General features: G+C 38.4%; 1 protein-coding gene and 1 long non-coding RNA gene across 4 annotated transcripts in view; one reads left to right on the top strand and one right to left on the bottom strand.

Annotated features, from left to right (window-relative positions):
• The window catches only part of ndst2a (N-deacetylase/N-sulfotransferase (heparan glucosaminyl) 2a), a 124,847-nt gene that overhangs the window by 67,059 nt on the left and 34,105 nt on the right, over nt 1-23,683 (bottom strand). For all 3 annotated transcript variants that reach the window (XM_082154115.1, XM_082154117.1, XM_082154116.1), the window contains exon 2: nt 1,396-1,430. The gene's annotated coding sequence lies outside the window, so the exon portion shown is untranslated. The remainder of the gene's footprint in view (nt 1-1,395; nt 1,431-23,683) is intronic.
• On the top strand, nt 17,453-19,534 carry LOC309486922. Its single transcript, XR_014201708.1, has 2 exons — nt 17,453-18,831; nt 18,998-19,534. It is a non-coding gene; the product is annotated as an uncharacterized lncRNA (long non-coding RNA).

The raw sequence follows: 23,683 nt of genomic DNA, 5'->3' as shown, positions 1-23,683 counted from the left end.
AGAGGGCGAGAAGAGAAAGGAGGAGAGGAAAGGTGGAGGAAACAAGGAGGGGTTGAAGAGAGAGAAATTTGGTCATCACAACACTGTTTCAACATATGAGCGGAAGGGATTTAAACGATCTCCGCATGAATGCTGTGCCTCAGTTACACTGTAGAGACTTCAAACTCCGACTTCAGAGACGAGATGTTGCCTAAACAGAGGAAACCACCTCAAAGCAGCAAAAAATGTAAATGTCGTATTTTCCATTCAGCCTGGGAGCAATCGGAGATGGAGGGAATAGTTTATGCTGCTACTGCGTGAAGATATCAAAGGGACCTGAGTTTATGCTGCTATAGCATAAAAGTATCAAAGAATTCAATGGTGCACATTTGATATAGACGGCTGCTCTCTCCATTATGATTACTCCCCCCACCATATTATCTCACTTTGAGTGTGTTTTACATTGAGCTTTTCTATCCTCTATTTTCAACTGTTAGAATGACAAACCTGTTCTAGCGCCATTTCTCAATGAATTAATGTCCCGATAGTCACAACTTGTTCATTTCTTTATGATACACATATACTAGGGATACCCTGGAAATCCAGAGTTCTCGCGAGAGCACAAGTTGAATTTGCTCAGCGAATTGCTCTGGCGTTGAGTAATGATGCTCATTAAATATGCCCTTGTATCCAAGCTGCACCAATCACATCGGGTTATCTGATATAGGCGGGCCAGAGGCGAGCTAAACGGATGACGACAGCGCTGTGACGTCGAAGTCATTAGTAAACATTGCAAGATGTCTATTGATGAACACCAGTTGTTTGAAATGGCTTTGGCCGCTACAATGAACGAGTTAGACCTGGCTTTTTATATAAAAGAGGAACAGAAGACGGCGCTTGAATCGTTCCTTTGCAAGAAGGGCGTTTATGCTGTTTTGCTGACCGGATACGGCAAGAGTCTAATCTACCAGTTAGCTCCGCTGGTAGCTAAGCGTATGGGGCTTGTTGTGATTGGTTGCAGTGTTATCCAATTGCGTGCAGTGAGATTTTCCAAAGCATGCTTGGTGCCGCCCCTCAAGCTGGCCGATTTTCATTAGTCGATGCCAGACCATTAATCTTTCAGATTTAGGTCTGGATTTCCAGGCTATACAAGGGATGCACTGATACAAAAATTCTGGTGGATGATTATTTTCATGTTATGACTGAAAATTTTAATTATATACTATCTTAAATAATGATAATAAATTCTAAGTAAATGTATGCATTAAAACAACGTGCAGTATGAAAATTAATATTTATTTTTAGACGATTTGTTAAAGATTACACTTAACATTCTATTTTTTTTTATTTTTTTTTATGGTTTCCATTAATCTGATAATACATTCACATGGTCATAGATATATCTACACAGCTTACCTTATTGGAGGGAGTTTATCAGCAGAGCCAAAGACCTGCAGAGAGAAAAAGAGAGAGAAGGATCATTACCAATGCAGCTCGAAGCTCCACAAATTGAGCCCCTGCTGTTCAGGTCTACATCAATGTAACCTGTCTTTTTCCTATATTCCTCAGACCAAATGAGCGGAAAAAGCCACTGAATGACACACACACAAAAAAACCTGATTTAGAAATCAGGACTTAGTACAGCTGTAACATTTAAATTATAGGTAAAATAACCAGGTCAAAACAATCCTTTATATGCTTAATTTTCATGTGATTCCCTTGCTTTATGAATACAAACTCATCATCAACCTGCATTTTCCCCATGAGGAAGCAGAAGTCTCATTGTTCTGGATCCTCATACATACAGAAAGGAGCAGCACTCTATTGTCCAAGTCTAAACTGCACGAGACGCCTAGTGCAGGGAATTCTGGGGCGAGAACCTGAGGGATCAGGGCTGGTCCTTGACACTTAACCCCCTGAGCCTCCTGGATGAGCCGGCCAGCCGTTCGACACTGTGCATAAATAATGCAATACTATTGGCTTCAGCTATGAATCATTCATACACGTTATACACATTTATGCATGCACACAGTATTGCAGATCGTTTTTCCATGTACCTTTATTCTTACGCATGTATAAAAAAAATTTTTTTAAAAGATTGCTGAGAGTTCATGGTCATATTTAGAGATGAGCTCTGATGCTGTCGATGAAGAAACATGTCTCACTGGACAGACTCAATGAAAGATGCTTCTGACGTTAGCAGATTATGGACAATGTTTATCTTGTTTGGACCTCTCACTGCCAATGTGATCTGCTGTATCTGCCAATTAACACACCGAGAGCAACACTAATAACTCTGCCTGACGGATTCCACCGTGGATGGGGATTCTAATCCTATTGTAAACCAGAGTCTCCCACTTGGGGATAGAGCAAGAATGGAGGAGAGAAAGAAAAGACCGTGAGACAGAGAGAGAGGAAGCGAGAGTGATAGTAAACAGTCTGCCAGAAGGTGAGGATTAGTAGTCTATCATGGGATTTTACCTGTGTGGTATGTAGCAAATCAGCACAGTAGAGGAGAGTTACACAAGACTGAGTCCAGCATTTCTACACTGACACTCCAGAGATTCTCTCTCACAGCTCCTTACACCTGACCATGTTCAGGAGACATAAGCAAGACATATCTCTATTGTATAGAGCACACTGGAAAATTTGAGAGTTTAAAGTTGATAAGATGCGCACCTGCTCTGAAACGTGATGAGATGCACAGACAAAAAGCATGATTGCGCATCAATCTCACTCTTGAATCTCGAAAGCATATTGCTGCCAAATTCAAAAATGCATTGCAAATTCAATCCCTAATATTTCTGACTAGAAAAAAAAAACTAAACTACTTTTATAGTCAAAACTGACCACAAAAATAAAACTGACGGTTCAGTATGTACCTCGGTCACGGTCACGGTTCGGTTCTATACCGTGCAGTACAACGGGGGGAGAAAACTAAACGTAAAATTGCTTTTTTTAAATTTATTAAACAGTGGTTTACTGAACAAACTGTGTCTTTGTCTTTCATGAATTCAATTATAATTAAAAGTTTCGTAAGGATGAAAAAATATCTGCAAAATAAATGCTGTAAATTTTATAGGTAGCCCTTTCTTGCACATTACTATAATATTAAAAGGTTAACAACAGCCTAAATTCAATTGTTATTTATTTTTAGATATAATAAATCAACAACACACTCAAATAACAAATTGTATGCAAACGTAAGGCAGTTTTTGCATTAACTAAATCTAATTATAAAATTATATTTTTACTCCAAATCGTTGTTGAAATCATTTACACAATGGGTGTCATTTTCAAGACAGATTTTTTTTACACTTACATTAAATAATCAAGACATACAAACAGGTTAAGTAAAATATAATGAATGTATCGGCCAATATAGTGCATATATTTAGCTGAAACACTGATGTGATTTGTTTCAGTAAGTTGTACTGTATCTTTCAACATACCTTCAGTTGTTCATTCATGTTTATTCTGTAACTAGTATTAAGAGGAAAAGATGATTGCATTCACTCGCGCTCTGCGCTGCCGCTTGAAGTGAGGCGCCTATACAGTGATCTGTCACGCCACAATTTTGTGATAAAATGGATAGAATTTGAAAGATGACGATGTTTCTTAATATCGAAAGTAACAAAACGGCAGAGCTTATTGTGATTATTGGTGGTTAATTGTGGTTAGGCTACAACGCTGTATTTGTCGTGTATACATAAGACACGAAAATCCGCCGGACGAATAAGTGTACATTTAGGGATGCAAGGACAATAGATTTTGTTGGTACGATTATAGTCTAAGGAATAATCACAGTTTCACTTTTATCATGATTATTATGCATTCATTAATTTCGCAACACTAATGTGTAAAATCACATGAACACTCTTTAGATTTTAAAGTGTTATTTATTGCTGCTTTTTGAAACCGAAATAACACCGTAACCAAATAATACAGCACAAAATAATAGACAAACAAAAGTCCATCTCTCCCTTTGGAATTAAAGAAAGGTGACCTCTGCTCTGTAAACACTGCAACTGCAAACTCAACAAAATTATTTAGTGTTTTTAGTTTGTGCATTCTTTGTATTTTTTTAACCTGAGGTAAAAAACTTGGAAACATGGTGAAAAAAATATCTTGTTGGTTTTTGACTTAAACATAAAAAAATACTATAACAGAGATAATAAAATCACAATGAGAAAAATGTGTTATTTATATATAAAATATTTATATTTAATATAAATTATATATAAATATACAGTATATTCATGAAAATATTTCTTAAATATATACATGAATGTGTGCGCATTTATATAGGCTACAAAATAATTATACACAGTACATACACATTATGTAAACACAAACTTTTATTTTGGATGTGATTAATTGCGATTAATCGTTTTACAGCCCTATAACAAGTTACGCAACTTTAATGCGTAAGAAGCATAGAGTGTAAAAAAAAGATGGACGACGCCCCTTCAAGTCCTAATATGGCGCTGACATCTTGCGCAGATTTGGGACCTGATTCTATAGGTTCACATTAGGGATGCACCGATCCACATTTTTTCACTTCCGATCCGATCCCGATACCTGAATTTGGATATCGGCCGATACCGATACTATTCCGATACCAGAGCTGTGTTTGATTTAATATTATTATTATCATTATTGTTTATTTTATATGTTGCTGAAATAAACTTCTCTCAACAGGCAAGTATGAATGATATGTTATGTACGTATGTATGCATGTATGTCCCAAAAGGCAACTTGAGGTAAGTATAAGGTCAGAAAAGGAAGTCAGAAAAACAGGAAAAATCCCATTCTGAAAAAAAATATGCAACTGTAAGGGTTTCAAATTGATTGTCATGTCAATATTTATTACATTACCAAAATGTCAAATACTTGCGTCTTGAAATATAAGAAAAGTGCAAGTGTAAACATCTTACACACACATTATCTGAAGGGTGATCCTCGCTCCGATGCATTAACTCTCTCGATGAATGCTCGATCAACATCAGCATCGTGCAAACAAACAAGCGGATTTCGCCTCAGATCCGCTTCGATTTCGCTTCAAACTTTTGCTTTTTACGCACGTCAATTTTTCTCTGGTCGCGCGAATGGATTCAAAATATTCAAGCGTCCAAATAGACGCGGTAGACGCGAATTTGACACGCTATTCGCGTTTGGTGTGAACGCACAGTAACGTGGTGCTTTTTTAAATGTTTGATTGCGTTCGTTGTGTTGTACGACGCGAGGGAGCTTTAAAGGCTCTGAATTACAGCTTTGCAAACATTGCATTTTGCTGTCTTGCTCTGCGGTGTTTCCAGTGTGAAGTATTTCCACACAGCGGACGTTGTTGGCTAGCCGCAAACCGTGGAATGGATTTCCTGAGCGGGGGCGTGTCTCATAACTCTGTGTCTCATTGAGCCGCGCCTCCGTTCAGGAAATTCATTCCACAGTTTGCAGCCAGCTAGCAGACTCGCCGGCGGGAATCACTTTTGGACTTTGGAGTCATTTCAGCAGACGTTAAAGCGAGCGCAGACATGACTCATGGATATCGGATATCTCAGCAGGTTGGATCGGGAAAATCCTATACGTGAATTACGCTGGTATCGGGTCCCGATACCGATACTGGATCGGATCGGCCCCATCCCTAGTTCACATGTTGACATTCTATACCCCTTCATCAAACTTCTTAACACATCCCGCCTTATATTGTTTTTAATCAATGCATGAATTGTAACAAACAGATTAACACTATCTGTGCCTAAATTCTGATTGGGTGCAAAAGATAGAGGTTTGGGTGGGCTCAGCACACTCCTGCTGATGCATTGAGATCAGCCCCCGGAGAGAAAACATTCCACAATGAAAAAAGGAGAATCTCTTAAGAAAGTACATTCACTTCTAATCAGAGTGGCTGAAGTTCATGAGGTGACATTTGCGAGCTGACAAGCACATGGCCCGTCATGCTAATGCTACAGAGTAATTAATCTGCCCCCGATGGAACCCAAACCACTAAAGGTCACTCGTATACACTCTTTCACACACACAACACAAGTATCCCCGATTGCACAGCCACGAACAAACGCAGAGAGGAACTGCATCAAAACAGCTAATTTATCTTCTGGTACAGAGCGTTCTGCACCTCTGCTTGTATCTGTATTTGTGTGTACATTTTTCTATCACCCCTGTTGTTGCCATTCTTCTGCTGACAGGTGAGATATGAGCATTACCTTGACCTGTGAAATCACACGTAGAGGGGAAGTGCTGTTTTTTCCCCGAGTTAATGCAAATGGAATCAGTACTGGAATATTCTTCTCAGCTGTGAGATCTATTCAAGCAGCAGAGACCACTGATCCTTCACTGCTTATAAAACTCACACGAGCAGCGTGCATGTGCATCTCATCTAAGGGAACAAGCCTTTCATTATTACCCATTCCTGGGTTTGTGTATAGAGAACTGCATTAAAGAGACAGGTCAGCCAAAAGTGGAAATTCTGTCATTTACTCACTTTCAAATATTTTTTTTCCATACAAATCCATTGTTGTTTTGGACCTCATTGACTTTTATTGTATCGACAAAACCATTAAGGGTGCTCTGATTCATCGGGCACCGATCGTTATCGGACGATAATAGCTTTATATAGTTTGATCCGTGGTCTCAATTTTAGTGCATTTCTTTCCTTCACAGTGCTGCGCTTTCGTTCCTCACTAAAAGCCCAAACTTTAGGCCCAAATCAGCTATATCAGTGATTGTCGTAGAATACTACTGTTGCTAAACTGCATGATGTGCTCGATAATAAAATTAGTTATCGATAGACTATCGATGTAAATGTCTGTTGAGAGAATAATGTTAGAAATCAAACTACCCTTTCATCACATTGCATTAGTTATAATTCGTTCCCTGTATTTATAAGCAGTCTACAGCAGCGGCGGAGTTATATTTGGTTACCTAGGAAACCGAGAGAGCCGGTCCACATAATCACGCAAGTGTATTTACCTGCCGATGATGATGATGAGACTTTTGCCTGAGATGCAAGAATACTTTGATTTCTAACATTATTCTCTCAACAGACATTTACATCGATAGTCTGGCGTTATAATTTATTTGTTTTTGGTGTACTGTGGAGTGGGTAAAACTGTTTTTACTGGCAGGCTAACGTGCACCGTTGACTCGCGCTAGCCTAGCACCAGCGAACTATTCAAAAGTAAGGACTGGATGAATTTTTGTGAAAACTGTCTCCACTGATGAATAACAACCAGGCTCACTTGAAAATGAGGTCCGATGTCGAAAATCCTGAACCACCCCTTTAAGGCAAAAAAGTTATTCTGTTCCTAAAGTGGTTTTCTGTATGTGCACTGGAGTGGAACAAGGACAAGTAAAGTGAACTTTGAACTTTGGGTTCGCGTCTAAATGGTTAAAAAATGGGAAAAAAGTCGCATTTGTAACAGTATAGGCTAATGGATCTGTGCAATTGTCTGAAAGTGACAGCAGCCTAATATTCCTGCTTGCAGTCTGAGTCAATGTCAATCAAACAGGAAAAGAAGAAAGACTTTAAAGACGGCAGACTTTAGTAGATTTGGTAGGCTTAATCTAGGCCTATATCTAATTTATATAGTGAAAACTACAGTATGCAGTGTTGCTTTTCATTTGATTACTTTTTTGATGGACTATTTTTAATTTATTTATTATTTCACAGGAACAAAATACAGTATTTGTTAAGCTCTAAGTTGTTCCTAATCACCTCTAAGAGAGGGAACGGAATATGTTGCTTGCCAATAAATCATGAGTTGTCAATTCATGATACTTTCTCATCTTAATTTTTTTATACTTAAAATATATTGTTGTTAGGAATAGTTGGCCTATTATTTATTACGATGACCGGTATCAGCTAGGGGTGTAACAATATATCGTGTCACAATATATCGCTATACAAAAATGCAACAATATGTATCGTGGATAGTGACAATCTGTATTGTGTATATTTCACCCAAAATGAAAATTACTTTGTGAAAAAAAAAAAGAAAAAATGTTTACAGAGTTATAGTGTCAGTACTACATTAAACTACTATATATAAATGTTGAATATAATGTATAATAATGCAATATGTGGGAAGATAGTCATACAAGGTTTGGAACGACATGAGGGTGAGTAGATAATGACATGCTGTTTGGAAACAGTTTGCTGGTTTGTTAAGATGTTGCTTTCAAATGCAAGGTCAAATGTACCTGCATGTATATGTACCCCCATCTCATCTGCATATTGCATCCCAGCAGGAGGAGACCGTTAATAAAAGTGACCCTCCCACTCATGATTGGTGGGCCAGCTGAGATATGATTTCTATAAGGGAAAGTGGTAACTGCAAGCAGGACCCATTGCTTTTTGTGTGTGAGAATCTGTGTACAGTACATTCGATATGAGATTTTTCCACTTACATCGTTCACAAGAACTTTGAGTCAGAAGACAAGCTACATATTTGATGAACAAAATACCTACATATTTTTACATGTCTGAAATTGCAAAAAGATAAATTAATTATTTTGACTGCAAATAAGCCCCTTTGTGCAATTATGCAACTGCGCTATATGATGAATAGGCACATTTGGGCAAAAGATGAATCTCAGGCCGGTGTATCTGATAAAAGGCAAAAGTCTCTGTGGTCTCACACTAATAACAAGAGAGAGATCTGCATGGCTGATTGCTGTGGCCCGCAGGCTTCACAGAATTGTATCAGGACTATACAAACATCCTATGCAGATCGAACGAAGATTAAAAAGGCAAATGTAGGACTGTAGCAATGTAGCAAGATGCCTGGCCACCGATGAGCCTATGATATTCACTTAAGTGCCATGCCTTTTTAATGAATGTAGAAAAGTTGCGTTGTGCCCCAAACAGCGGGGCTAGTATTAAAACATGCATTGGTCTTTATGTATAATTCACTGTACATCAAGAACATTTAATGTCAGTGAATGCAAAGCTAGTGATGTTAAAAGCCTGCTTGGCTGTGTACATATGAGAGAAACCTTAAAATGGCACATTCCCATTTGAAACAAACACTCTTAACATTACACACACAAAAACAATTGCTCAGTTTGTATTATTGTCTTTCCAAAAATCGCTGGGAACTTCCAACAATTATGAAAATACAATAATCGGATAAAACTATTATTGTTCTCCATTCCATTTATTTTACAGCGGTGCACTTTCACTTCTTTCCGCGCCCACACAGAATACACAAAAAAGGTGTCGATTAGGCTACTGTTTGGGTTACCATAGTTTTGAAAATTACAAAAACAAAACAAAACATAACATACTACTCTGAAACGTTCTGTGAAAGCCGTGCTTGCATTGTCCGTGAATGAAATCCGTTCTGCACAATCCTCTTGTTTTAGGTAGTAAGTAGACCTCGCTGTTATGAAGGGGTGGGACATTTCGCGAACACAAGCTAAGCGGTGTCAATCAAAGCACACTGGGCCAATCACAGCACACTGGACCAAGCTAACCAATCACAGCACATTTCATATTTCAGAAGGAGGTGGTTCATCGAAACGGCGCGTTTGCCTAGACTGGGGAGAGAGGAGCTGTAATGTAAAAATATGTGAAAAAGAATGCGTTTTTTGAACAATCAAGCATGAAAACATTCTAGAGCACCCCAAAAACAAAATCAAGACTTCGTAAAAGGGCCTAATAGGACCCCTTTAAATAATCATGAATACAATACTGACTAAAATAATTGGGATTATGATTTTTGCCATAATCAAGCAGCCCTAGTACAACCCACCCCCTGCCTGCAAAAAAAAAGCATGATCAAGCTCCCACAGCAGAAAAGAGAAGAGGAAATAAATATGAAAAGCCAATAGGAAAGTGCACTGCAGCAGAAGTGCACACTTGCACTTTCTGACAAGAGGAAGACAGCAAGCAGGGCGAAGATTTATGGCGTGCACAACATCAGGAGTTGATAATTCTATTAGAGGTAGCACCCAGGATTAATTCACATCCTCTATGGGTCTTCCATGTGAGCAAAACAAAATGGTAAAACAGTTAGTTCTTCCCAGTAGATCGAAAGAAGAGAGGCAGGAAGCTGACAAAACTACAACTCCAATCTCTAACAGACTACATCAAACTACTACAAGGGTGACTCGAAAGGGAAAAAAATAGCCATGATAAACACTGAAAGAAGACAAAAGAAAGAAAGATAAAGAGGTACAACCAAAAATATATTCTGTTAATTTACATAATTTACATAAAAACTGGTGCAATACATCTTAAGGCACCAAGTCTGAATATGCACAAGCACATTAGAGATTTGAGAATTTGAGATTTTTTGTGTCCTTTTTGGCGCTTGACAGTGTGCCATGTCTTTTTAATACTTATTAGGGGTTCACAACAACAGCCTGACAAGCTAATGGTTAGCTTAGTAACATGCTAACACCAAAAAGTGCCTGTGCACTTTTTTAACTGCCTTGGTTTTGGAAGTATTTTTCCCATTTGGGATTTGAAAAAAAATAAAGTCTTCATTTGAGAGTTGTAAGCTATAAACTAAACCAACCAGCTACAAGGTACATCACATCATTACACACTTTTGAAGCATAAAAATAAAAAATTGGACAAAAAGTACAAGACTGTGTACTTACTGGCTTTAATGAGGGAAAGAACTACAATCCCATAGCCTGGCAAGCCAGACCCACATTAAGATGTTGGGTCTGGGAACTCACCATTGGCAGGGCTCAATCCGAGGGGCGGGATAAACGGTTGTCTTTCAAATTCCCTCTGCACGCAATAGGATAGCGCTACAACCAACCAGAGCGTTTTCCCACCAGCGGAGCTAGTTGATAGATTAAACTTTTGCCGTATCTGGTCGGCAAAACCACAAACACATCTTCCTTTTTTAAGAATGACTTAAGTGCCGTTCTTTGTTCTTTTCTCAAAGAAAAGTTTAACTTCAAGTCCTCCAGAGTCGCGGCCAAAGCCGATTCGAAAGTCCACTGTTCGCCAGCAGCAGCAGCAGCTCTTCTTTGTTTTCAAGTAGCAGCGAACCGTCGCAACTCTGTTGTCATTATGTTAAGCCCGCCCACCGACTCTATACACGATGTGATTGACCTGACTAGAGTTTGGTTTTTCCAGCTCGAAAGCCAATGGAGAGTTACTAGACCACCCTGGATACAAAATAAAATTTGCTGGCGCTAGGATGCGTCTAGATTTCTAGGCTAACAATCCCATGAAGTATTGCGAAAGATTAAATTAAAAACAATGAAGAAATATAAAACTATTGATTTTAAGATGTTGATTAGGGTGAATTCAGGTTGATTTGGCAAAAAAGGGACCCAAACTAGATTTACCCCTATACAAATAATATATTTTACATTTATTACAAAATATTGCAAAAAAAGTAGTTTGAGAGCATAGGGAGACCAACTCACAGTGTTTCATGGACACTAAAGTGTTCATTTGGCACGGTTTGCTTGTGTTTACCCCTGATTCTGAAAAAAAAAAATCCTAATCAGAGAATGTAGTTTTTCACCTAGAATTCCTCAGGCAAACACGAATATTTACGGTTGAAATAACCCAGACTGCAAAAGCATATACCATCAATTATCAACCTTGTAGCTCACAGAAGGTCTGTCTTTAAAGGTTTAAAAGTTCTCAAAATAAATTCCCCCATGGAGAAAATAAATGGGATTTTTACTTCCGAGACCAAACTGTTCCACTCTTTGGGAATGAATTTAAATTGCTTCCCATGAACAGTGTTCCTAATCAGTCAATGACGAGGTTTCATCTCTGTTAGGATATTGTTGTCAGACCCAGAGAGTGGGTGATGATGGACAAAACACCTTCGCACAGGATTTAATCCTTCAAGACAAGGAGAGTAATCTTGTTTAGTGCAGAACAGACAGCCCAAAACACACTACTTCTTTCTCTATGGGGAACAACCGTCCAGATGCTACTCATGATGTGGCTTGCAGTTGCAGCCCAAAAAATGTAAGGAACAATGACTAACAAACTGATCTACGAGAGCCAACAGACATAATGAAATTAATAAATAACTAAAATAAAATGACAAACGTATGCATAAGCAACCATATGTGTCGCGCGAAAGCTCTATGTTGCGGCACGTCCTCTGCATAGCATCATATTACACATTTTCAAAAACATTTGTTGCAACAACACTTTAGGCTTCGGTTAATGTCTGATAGAGATCATCAATCCATGAAACACACAAGCACAACAAACTAAAGAACGACAGACACACAAAACACAATGTCCTGGCATTTTTTTTCTTTTATCAGAGCTCAATTATTTCCATATTACGAAGGCGCTGCAGAAGAACAGAGGAGCGTAATAAATTGCAATGAGGCGATACTAATGTACCTGTCTTGTGCTCCCCACTTTCAGCCAGAGAAAACACAACAGACCGACTCTCAGGCCTGGCTGAACACAAACCCTCCTGAATGAGCTTTGAGTGTTGGGGGTGGGGGGTGGGGTGTTGCGGCTTAGCTATTCATTTTTTCCCTCTTCAGTTTTGTCTCGGCACCCGTGCAGCAGCCTGCCTCTTTGAGTTATCATAGTGCAGCGTGTTCACAGTCTGTTTCTCTCCAACCACCCCCCACCAATTGTTCCCAGCCTATCTGCCACAGGAAATTACACTTCCACCTTCAGGCCACGCACGAGCAGGCAAGGCCTGCTTCCACATAAAGACCAAAAAAAGGCAAGGGGAGAGTAGAAGACGGATGCGGATAGACGCGTAAGGCAGGACACTGGCTCAGGCCCTGTTTACATCTGGTATTAACATTGATCTCAGACGACCACATGAAATGGAGTGGTCAACCAAAACAAATTGAAGTTCACCTGTTATTAGCATACATCTGTTTTTCTGGCTATCAGTAGGCTCCTGTTCACTTTTGATAAGTTGACACTTTTGCTCCCATATATATTTTCTCGTTACAAATTTAGATTTTAGTAGTCACAACAACCTCAGATGTAATTTTTGTTTTGTTTTATTGCAATAACTGACAGGTGGTCCATTGATGCTATCGAGGATGCATTAGGAGGATTTACATACAAAATGCAACATATTCCCTATTCTGCCATGTTATTTTGAAAGTCTGATAATTTCCTTTTGTTCTTGTTTCCCTGCTCTGTTTAGTTTTAGTTTCCAGTGTTTCCCACACATAGACTAATTCGTGGCGGTGCGCCACAGAATCAACACCGGCCGCCACAAATTGCGTTTCGTTGTAAAAAAATTTTTTACGCTATTTAAAAAACGCAGCGTGTTCATTCAGCTGCATTTCCTTTCCCTGCTCTCCCTCCGTCTCTCTGTCACTCACGCGTCTCTCTCACAAGCGATTTTTTTGTCTCGCCAAAGCCTTATTTGATCGGTGAGTGATGTAGATGACTGCTTGCGATAGGGCGCATATTACTGAAAGAACGAGCAGAGAGAGAGGCCCGGTCGCGCGCGCGCACCCTCACTGTCTTCAAACTATCTTGCTCTCTCTCGCTCCCTCGCGCATATTAATCAAAATCAATTGAGAATTGACACGATGGTAAAAGATCGGAAGACCGAAGTTTCATGTGGAGCATTCGGTTATTTTTTCCCTGAATTACTGCTGGGTGTTGTGCTAAAAAAATAAAAATTACGTTACCTTATCTTCTCTGAAAAGCGTTGCGCCCATTCAGCTGACATGAAAAACACTTTCAATAAACAAAACAAAACTATGATGAAATGTTTTCTGTGTTGACAAATCTTGTGCGATGTCCTAACTGCCGGGATAAATCACACAACGCGTAGGCCTACAAGTCCGCTAATGACACGTCCGATTCGCGAACTAATGACTCCTTTGAACCGATTCAACCAAAACAATCTTTTAGTTAGACTGTTTACGGTAAATGCAGTTGGGTTGTCTAGGTCAAAACTCTAAATAAGCTGTGAATCAAATAAATTTACTATAAATAATGTTGTCATTTTTTACTCTTACACTGAATATTTGGATTTTGTGAAGGTGTGAATCATTTTTGATTAACATTTAATATAATAAAGTTCTGTGTAACAGATTATTAACGGAGATTATTAACCCCCGGCCACAAATTGATTTATAATCTGTGGGAAACACTGGTTTCCTTGATTAATGATTATGTACTTGTTTGTTTCTATGGTTAGATTATCACCCGATTATCACTCTTTATGTTTGCCATTTATGTATAGTCCCTGTTCAGTTCAATCCCTTGTCAGTTCTTGTCTATGTTAATTTGGTTGTTTATCTATGATTATTACTCCTGCAATCTCCATGTACCAAGTCTGTTATTTAATAAAGCGTGTTTTATTTTGGACTCTCCTTTGTTGTGTGCTCACTACAGCCAATTGCGATACCCTTGGGCTTGGTGAAAAATATTGATTTTGCAATTAACCACATTATTCATCTGAACAACCCTGGCTGATATTGATATTTCAAAAAATATTTTACCCTATGCCTATTTTCAAGAGTACAGCACTTCTCTCCATGCTGAATCAATGCTGCCATTCCTAAATTGTTGTGAATGTGCAACTGAAAATACGTGCCTACGGCAAGATATTGAAAGGATATTCAAAAAGGTTTCAAGGGTCAAAGTTTTGTGCAAGGAACAGTGCGAAAACAAGTCTTTTTAATTTTTTTATTGATAATCTGCTCCTGTAACCATAATTTGTGACCAAAGGAATCAAAGTTGTTGCCATTTTACTGTCCATGTCATGAAATTGCGACCATTTTGGTCACATATGCTCCCGAAATTTAATCTGTGTGACATCAAAATGTATTTGGGAGCATTTGTGCGAGTGAAAATAATTGTTGTGTTGCAACCTTTTTTCTGTATTCACTCTAAATCTTGAAACTATGTAATCTAATTTAAATCAAAAACAACTGCTCATGCTACATGTGTGCAGCATCTTTGTTTGGATTCGATTGTGATTAAAATGCAGTGGTTGCCGCTAATTTCAAATGGCTACAGATGTTTTTTTAAGGCCAGTTGGGCCTGTTACAGAGCAAATAAACAACAAATAAGTTTGCTGAAAGAAAGAAAGAACGAGGCAACGATATCGGAATTGGCCAATTTGCTTGTAAAGAAATGTACACGATTCGGCACTAGTAGTCACATGTATTTCTGGCTAGCTTTGAATGTGTTTGCAGTTATCAGATCACAAACAGTTAATGATCAGATCAGCGGAGATCAGGTATAAACATGGCCTCGGTTGAAGCCCACATCATCTGCACTAGTGAGCACAAAGAAATAAAGAGCAGTTATGTCACATCAAAGGTTAAACAATTTAAGTCATATAGAGAAGATACATGTTCAGCTGCCAAAGACAGAGCATAAGTGAGAGAAAAAGCTATCGAAAGATAGCCACAATCATCTCTTTCACACACTTATTTCAGGTGACAATCAATATAGATTTCTAGCCATTAAACATTTAACTCGAATCTGAGCTTAACAAAAGCAACAGATAAAGGCATGTGAAGGAGAGAAATACCTAGAGTGTCACTAAAATGGATAAAAGACATAAGGAGCATCAAACCAGAGGCATAAGGGAAATGGCTGAAAGGAGAAAAGGTTTAAAAAAAAAGAGAAGAAAGAAAACCGGTTGAAGCAGGCAGCACAGCTGAGAGACTGCCTTACTCAAGTCAAGGAACAAACATTTAAATAAATAAAAAACATGAACATCTCTTCAAGCCGAAAGGTCTTGGTTTCCAAATGGAATCTCATTACTTGGCTCTCCAGGCGGCAGGAAAACTATTAACACAACAGCTGGATTTAGACAGAGGGGAGTAAGACCACGAGGGAGAGGCTGAGCGGGGGCCAGGAAAAGAAAAAGTGAGCTGAATAGACATGTCAGAGTAGCAGGGGGGAATAAAGAACATGATGTGAGCACGGATGACAGAAGGGGAAGCGAGGGATGTAGAATGAGAGTGCGAGAGACACAATAACTTTAAACCTTTCACCTAATCCACAATAAGACAAGCTGCAACATGCCAGGAAATGAGCTACAACAGAGGGGAAGGTTATAAATGAATAAGGACTTAAATTTGGTTGTTCATCACACAAATATATTTTTTTTTAGATTAGATTCAACTTTATTGTCATTACACAAGTACAGGTACAAGGCAACGAAATGCAGTTTAGGTCTAACCAGAAGTGCAATAGCAGCAAGTGCAGGATATACAGTGGTTCCATAAGTGCAGAACATGGATATGTACTGAATAAATATAGAGTTGAATACTATTATAAACAAAAATTTACAGATAGATTTGTCCTATGAATATAATATACAGATAACTATTACTGTGAACAGAATTTACAGCTAGATATGTACTGAATATAATTTCGTTGTCTTAATTTCATAGACAATTTCGTTGTCTTATATATCATAAGACAACGAATATAAAACACAACCACTTTTATAATGTTTTTCTGACACTTTCAAGCTCAGAGTCAACAGCCTAAATCCTCATTCACTTTCATTAAATGGAGAAAACTGACTGGTGCAATCGACATTTCTCCTTTTGTGTTTCATGGAAAAAAGCCATAAGAGTTCAGAATAATACGTGGGTGAATAAATGATGGAAGAATTGTTATGTTTTGGGTAAACAACCACAGTTTGCCAGACTGACAGCAAGGGGTGGGCGATAAACCGGTAGACACGATTAACCAGTAGAAATGTGTCAACCCATAGAGATTTTGGACTATCATCCCTATCACGGTTACACTCACGTGACGTTGCTGTGCAACGCAGTCATGAAAGCTTATCGTTTGCATGCATTTTTAAGCATTGCGGTTTTAAAAAAAAGAATATTTTAAACCACTGAAGTGCAATAAGCAGCAAAAGACAACTCGTTTTCAGTATATATGCGTGCTCTCTGAGAGACTGTTTCTCAGCGCTGTCTAGGAGATGAGGGACATGAAGCCACTGCTCAAAGCACGTGAGAACTGAACTGAGTGCTTTTTGCCACCTAATTGGGCTTGAACGGTTAAATAAACATACCTGTGTCTCAAAGTGACCATGTATTTGCAAGTTAACACAGTAATTTATGTCTTAAATGAACGTAAACCGTTTTAAAATAATGGATATGTGCAGTCGGTCTTAAAGTGACAGGATCCGAATTTACCAGCTGTCATAATTAATGCTAATGAAACAACAACAAAAAGAGAAATTCTCTCACTGCTCTTGACTGAATCACTTTTGTAACTTTAATAAGAATTAATGTATATTTAATTTACACATTTAATTTTATACATTGCATTACTTTATACATTCTATATAGTACTTCTTATAGTGCTTTAAGTTTTTCAGTTAGGTCTATTTCAATTGTGTCTTTGTTCTATTCATCACTGTTAACTTGTCTCCAGTAAGCTTGAGTTTTTTTTTAGGCTAGTATTAGTTTTTTTTATTATTATTATATTGAAAATGGTTATAAGATTTAAGAAATCTCAAAAGATATCATAAAAACCAAATTTAAAGCAAAAATAACTATCTTGATATATATCGTTATCGTGAAACATAATTACTCATATCGTGATATAAGATTTGGGTAATATCGCCCACCCCTACTGACAGCAGTTAAAAACTGAAAGAATCAGAGTAATTCTCAATAGATTCACAAAGCTTTTACTAACAATGTGGATATGGGCCAAAATTATTTAACAGATACTCTTTATACAAAGCAACTTATGAGTCGGCCTACACAAACCACAAGTACAATCTCTCTGAAGCTCAAGCACCCTGCTCCATGAGATAATTATTTCAAAGGAAGGATTTTGATTTCAGTGACTCTCTACTGCATCAAGCCGCAACCTTTGTGTAAACATATTCTTAATCAATAGGTTACAGCCACCCCGAGCACTCAGAAAAAGCAGAAGCCTTGACGAGATTTACTATGCAGCGGAAGTGCTGTCCATAAGACTCAAGCAGAGTTGCTCTCTATAAAGCCCTGTTTAATTTGGCCATTCTGAAGTCCTTATCTTTAACACGCAGTCAGCAATATAAGTGACAATGTCTTTTCCAGCTGTGAAAAGCAAGTAGGAAATGTCCTCAGGGAGACAAAAACAGTCTCAAATATGAGCTCCTGCCAAGTTTCCTCGCTTTCAGCTTTTATTATAGCACAGAGAAGGACAGAAAGAGGAAGTCTATCAGTGTAACATAAATGCTTCCCGAAAACTGCGACTCATCTCAAGAGTTCTGTAAGGAATAAACACTAGCACTGACTGCATTTACAGGTAAAACAAACTGACACACGTGCGCACTCAAAACAGTTTGGCACTTACGTTCACATACACAAGCACAGGAAAAGGAATGTCACATCATTCAGCTATTGATCTGCAAGTAAATAGGTGCTTGGTCTTAACTCTTAAGGAGAAGCTGATGCCATTAAGTCATTAAATATATGGTATGTCTTACACACTTGAAGAAAAAGGCAAATATTTATTCTCATCTGCTCTCACATTCATCTGCATAGGCCAGCTGCTTTGAGCATGCATGTATGCCATAAACCAATACAATAAAACCCTGCAGGACAAACGTGCATAAACTTTTGTAGGCAAATTCATCTTTATAGGCTATGTCTTAAACCTCTACATAAGAATGAAGTTCTTTCATATAAGAGCTTAACAGTTAAATTAAAATGTCACAACACAACCATGAAATACATATCTTATTAAACACTTGTTGAGACACGGTTTCAAAAAACCTCTATGGTTTAGTACAAACATATTTGTATCGAGGTTTATCTACCAGCAACTAAGAAAACATGAATATTTAATGTGTAGCCTATGCATTGTACAGGTGCCCATTTTCGAGAGTAAAGATGGTAATACTAATCGCTGTAAAGTTAAGAGAGGCTTTCCTGTAGCTCAAACAGTAGAGCGTTGGCGCTAGCAACGCTAAGGTCATGGGTTCGATTCCCAGGGAAAGCAAGAACTGACAAAATGTAAAAATGTGTACCTTGAATGCAATGTAAATCGCTTTGGATAAAAGCGTCTGCCAAATGCATAAATGTAAGAGAGGAGTAAAAAAAACTGCTAAGTGGAAAAACCCACTGCTCAGCATCTTCTCTATCATCAAATCTTTCCACTGTTTATGTTGTACCAATGTTTTACCAGTGTTCGAGTTTATCTTTGTAGGTCTTTGTCCTCTGGCTTCTGACATTTTCAGCATCTTTGGCTGTAGAGGTACTGATTCTCCCATTGTCTCCACTGGTAAAGCATGATAGTAAGTGCATTCTATTGTCTAATTTTCTCTCTTCGCATCACCAAACACCACTTTACTACTAGCGTATCTACAGAGGCGGCAGCCAATGAGAATTATCTCTGCTCTCTGACATTTAGTGAAACGCTGCAGGTCACAAAACCATGAACAAAACATCATGACATCAGAACAGCGGTACAAAGTGAGCTGTAAGAAGTTGAACCGTTACACCCCAATAAAGACATAAATCATGTCCTGCCATGTCCTGAGAGAGAGAGAGAGAGAGAGAGAGAGAGAGAGAGAGAGAGAGAGAGAGAGAGAGAGAGAGAGAGAGAGAGAGAGAGAGACTAAAAGAGGACTATCATAAGAGAGGATAAGTCCTGAATTGAACACTTGATGTGGACTTGTGGTCCAAACCGTCCAATGGCCATTAAATATTAGGGTGTCACATTTGTCATTTTAAGCTTCAAAAGGGTGCTCATAAGCATCCACTTTGTAGTCACTTATTACACGGATCTACATGGCATTAGGCCATGGCACATGGCTGAGGTCGACACATGGGACAGAGAGGTTAGTGTGGAAGGACATAGAGGACAGGACACAGGAACAGTCTTTAAGATGGCTGAAGCAAGAGTGTTGACGACATTCACCATCTTCACCTTCTCTTGTATAATATCCTACAGTAAACCCAACTGCTGGTTCACAGCCAGCCTCAGAGATAGTGAATCCTTGACATTTTGGCAGGACCTTGAAAACTCTTCCTCATGGAAACAGTGGGGCACAGAGCTCCAGCATCATGACGCCTCTAGCAGAGCCATTTTGAATCTTGACCATATGGACTATCCTTTTCATTTCAGCTTTTTGGCTCTGCAGATACCAGGATGCCTGCACTCTGCAGCCCATGGGCTGAGATCAGATTGTGAACACAGTGTGTGTGACTGGGACAAAAAAAATTTAAAATAAATAGGCCCAGACTGGCCCACTACATATGATCATAAACACCACCCATCTTTGCACGCCCTTGAATATGTATACCAACTCCTATTCCTTAAAACCACTAATGCCATGTGAGTGAGTAGGAACGAGTGAGGCTTAACAGATGAAATAACCCCCCAAAAAATTCATTTATTAAAACAATTGAACTATACTCCACAGTGATGAATCCTAAAACAAACTATAAGCTGCATTGGCATATAATAGCAATACTATATTGTAAAACAAATGCACTGAGAAATAAAGGAAACTTTCATAATTAGTTTTGTACTAATTTCTAAACTTGAAAGTGATAAACACATGATCTTTTATTTTGATGGAAACTGCATTGAGCTTTTATTTTGGCAGAAAACATGGTTTACAAACACGTCTCATTACAATTCTAGTAAAATGCGGTAATCGTCAACTATGCATATGTGGAAATAATGCGTAACTGGGTAATGGGTTCCTACACTCATGTACACTCATGATGACATATCCTAAGTGTTTTGAAAGTAGTTCTGCTTACCGCAGGCTCTACACTTTCTCATCTCTCTCCTTATCCTCCTCACTATCATCATCAGCCATGGGAGCTGATGAAGGTCCTGCTGCTGCAGAAAACATCTGCTATTTTGACACATTTTACAGCGTCTGCTTGAAGGGCCCGTTTCTTTTTTTCACGCCATTCCTCTGCACATTCCTTGCGTTTCTTCTCCATCTCTCGAACTATATTGACAGATACATACTGACACTGCACGCTTGTCAGAGCCCAAAGGGGGAGGTGTTTAAAGATGTGATTGGCTCAGCCCAGTGTCAATCAAGAAAATAACCAATGGGCCACTGATCTACATGTAAAAAAATAAATAAACACAGACTTTTTTTTACCAATGCATTTCACCAGCACAAAGACACCAGCGCCGCCAAATAAGCAAGACAAAATGAAACGAATGGGCCGCCAATGTACAAGTTTTATGGGCCGTTAAGAAGAACAAAAGTAAGTGAGTAAGAATGTATGTATGTATGTATGTATATATGCATGTATGCATGGGCCCAAAAAGCACGTCGACCCACCAGGAAACTGCCTGGTCTGCCAGATGGTCAGACCACCCCTGCCAGAACATAATCTTGGTTTAAAGCATGTGGCAGGGCTAATGTGAGAGGAGGTCAGAGTGTGATTAGGGCCTTGGGGTGGGAAACAGGGTTATAGTTAACCAAATCGAAAACTATTAATAAAAAAAAAAAATGTGGTGCTTGAATTAAAACAATAACTGAGATAAAATACAAAAGAGAGAGCGAGAGAGAGAGAGAGCGAGAGAGAGAGAGCGAGAGAGCGAGAGAGCGAGAGAGCGAGAGAGCGAGAGAGAGAGCGGCTCGATTGAAAAGTCGCAAAGTGTTTACTTATATTTGTGTGCGTGCGGCGCGGGCGCGATCGAACAGTGGAAACATAAAAACATACTCCGTCATTTTGTTTATACAGGACATCATTCAAACTGCAAAGTGTTTAAGTTATTGTTAATTAAAATGAAGGAAAACAAATATATTAATCTGAAATGTAGCAAATAAATTTTCAATTCATTCAGGTACAATTACCAAACATATCTCAAGGTCTTTGTCTTTTTATTAATTTAATTAATAAACTAATTATATAAAACTATTGTCAGTGCACTACAAATAAACTGGTTCTATGCCTTTACTTTATTAATAAATCATACTTAAAAAAATACAAGGCTTAAGTAATTTATTTTCCTTTGGTGGTACAGCCTGAGACATGCACAAGCCTTCTGAATTTTTGTTTTGCTTTTCCCTCCATTGTACCGAACCGTTATGTCTGAACCGAGGTATGAAACGAACCGTGACTTCTGTGTATATATACACATACTAGTGTTGGGCGATATGCTCTATTTTCATATCGTCCTATTGTCAGCATTTGAGATCGGCGATACACGATATTATCGTGAGGGGGCGGGGCTTACTTATTTGATTATTAACTTGCTTATTTACTCGTTAATTTGCTTGTTTTAATAGTTTGTTTTATATATGAGAATTGTTTTCTATTTTGCTAGCAAAGGTGGAGTGTTTATTAATAGGCTAAATCAGGTTATTTCCCGGTATAGTGAGGTAAAAAAAAGATCCTAGAGTATTTCAACATGTCAGCGGGAAATTTACGGACACACATTATCCTCTCATGCCATGACAGATGCAGCATTTTGACTGTACTTCTGCACGAGATGGGAACACGTTTTAATAATTTCTTAGGTCAAGAAAGAGTCGGAGTTTGTGATATATGTCCTCCTACCAGTGCTCTCTCTGTCTGTATGCACTTCACATATCGCACTTCAATAAGCCCAAAGAACGCGGGTTGTGTTTTAAATGCCGGGAGAAATCAAAAGGCAAAAATCTAAAAGTTGATCGGTTATACTTAAACTTATGACTTGACTCCGATAAAGGAAAACGGGTTAATGTGTTTACATGACATGCATTGTCAGTTTATTCAGCATAATCAAGTTAATAACGTGCATGTAAACGCGCTCATTCCCTGAAAGTGAAAGCAGAAACGGACTGAGCTTTCGCTGCATTAACGGCGCGTTCTCTCAGAGACGACGGTGGATATAACGGTATAGCAACTATCTAAATTTACTGGCTTAATATTTCTCTTGTGGACTTACATTATTGACAGTGAAACAATTAGAAGAATATAACTTGTTAACCAAGTGTTTGAAGTTGCTTTTGATTTTCACAGATGGCAGAGTTGTACTGCGTTCGTGAATTAAAGACTGTTATTAGGCCTATATAATTTTAGTGATATTATTATTATCATTAATATTTTGTAATTGTAATGTTTTAGTGTTATTAGTGTCATTAAATGTTTTATTAATGTGCTATGGAAACAAAATACTGACGAACAACGATGCCGTCTTCATCTTGGCTCTGTATAAGAATGATCCGTCTGTTAACCCTCTGAGGTCTGAGCTGTTTTCTGGGCCTGGAGGTGTTCTGACATGCTCTGACATTTGTGTTTTTTTCTGTTACTAGTGACATTTTCATGGCTAAAGTCTAATTACACTGTATTCAGCACAAACTCTGCTACATAATATATCAGCAGCATGTATGTAAAAGTTTGTAGTTTTGAGATAATGACATTTATGCGTGGTTTGTGAAAATACAAAAAAAAAGTCACTGAAATAAGGCCATGAAACCCATACTGATTATTTCTTCACAAGACTTTTGAAAATTGTATGACGTAGCCTAGAATATGCTCCAAAACTATGTGAAAATCACCGTGACTGCTCATTCAGATAAGACAATATATTGATTTAAAATTTCTAAGACGTGTTTTGTGTGACAAAGCCATATTCGAAGAGGTGTGATCATCTCATGAATATGTAAGGTTTTAACACCTGAGAAAGACAAAGACCCTCCCCTAACGGCCCTATTAGGAGCGATCAGGCCCTGTCATTCAGAGCAACCTTGCACAAAGAATGAGGAGATTTAAAAAAGAATGGCTTTTAGATTGTTTGGATTTATTTACAACA

Source organism: Leuciscus leuciscus (assembly GCF_965113295.1).
Source record: "Leuciscus leuciscus genome assembly, chromosome: 22".
Classification (NCBI taxonomy): domain Eukaryota; kingdom Metazoa; phylum Chordata; class Actinopteri; order Cypriniformes; family Leuciscidae; genus Leuciscus; species Leuciscus leuciscus.
This window is presented reverse-complemented; position numbering and strand designations above follow the sequence as displayed.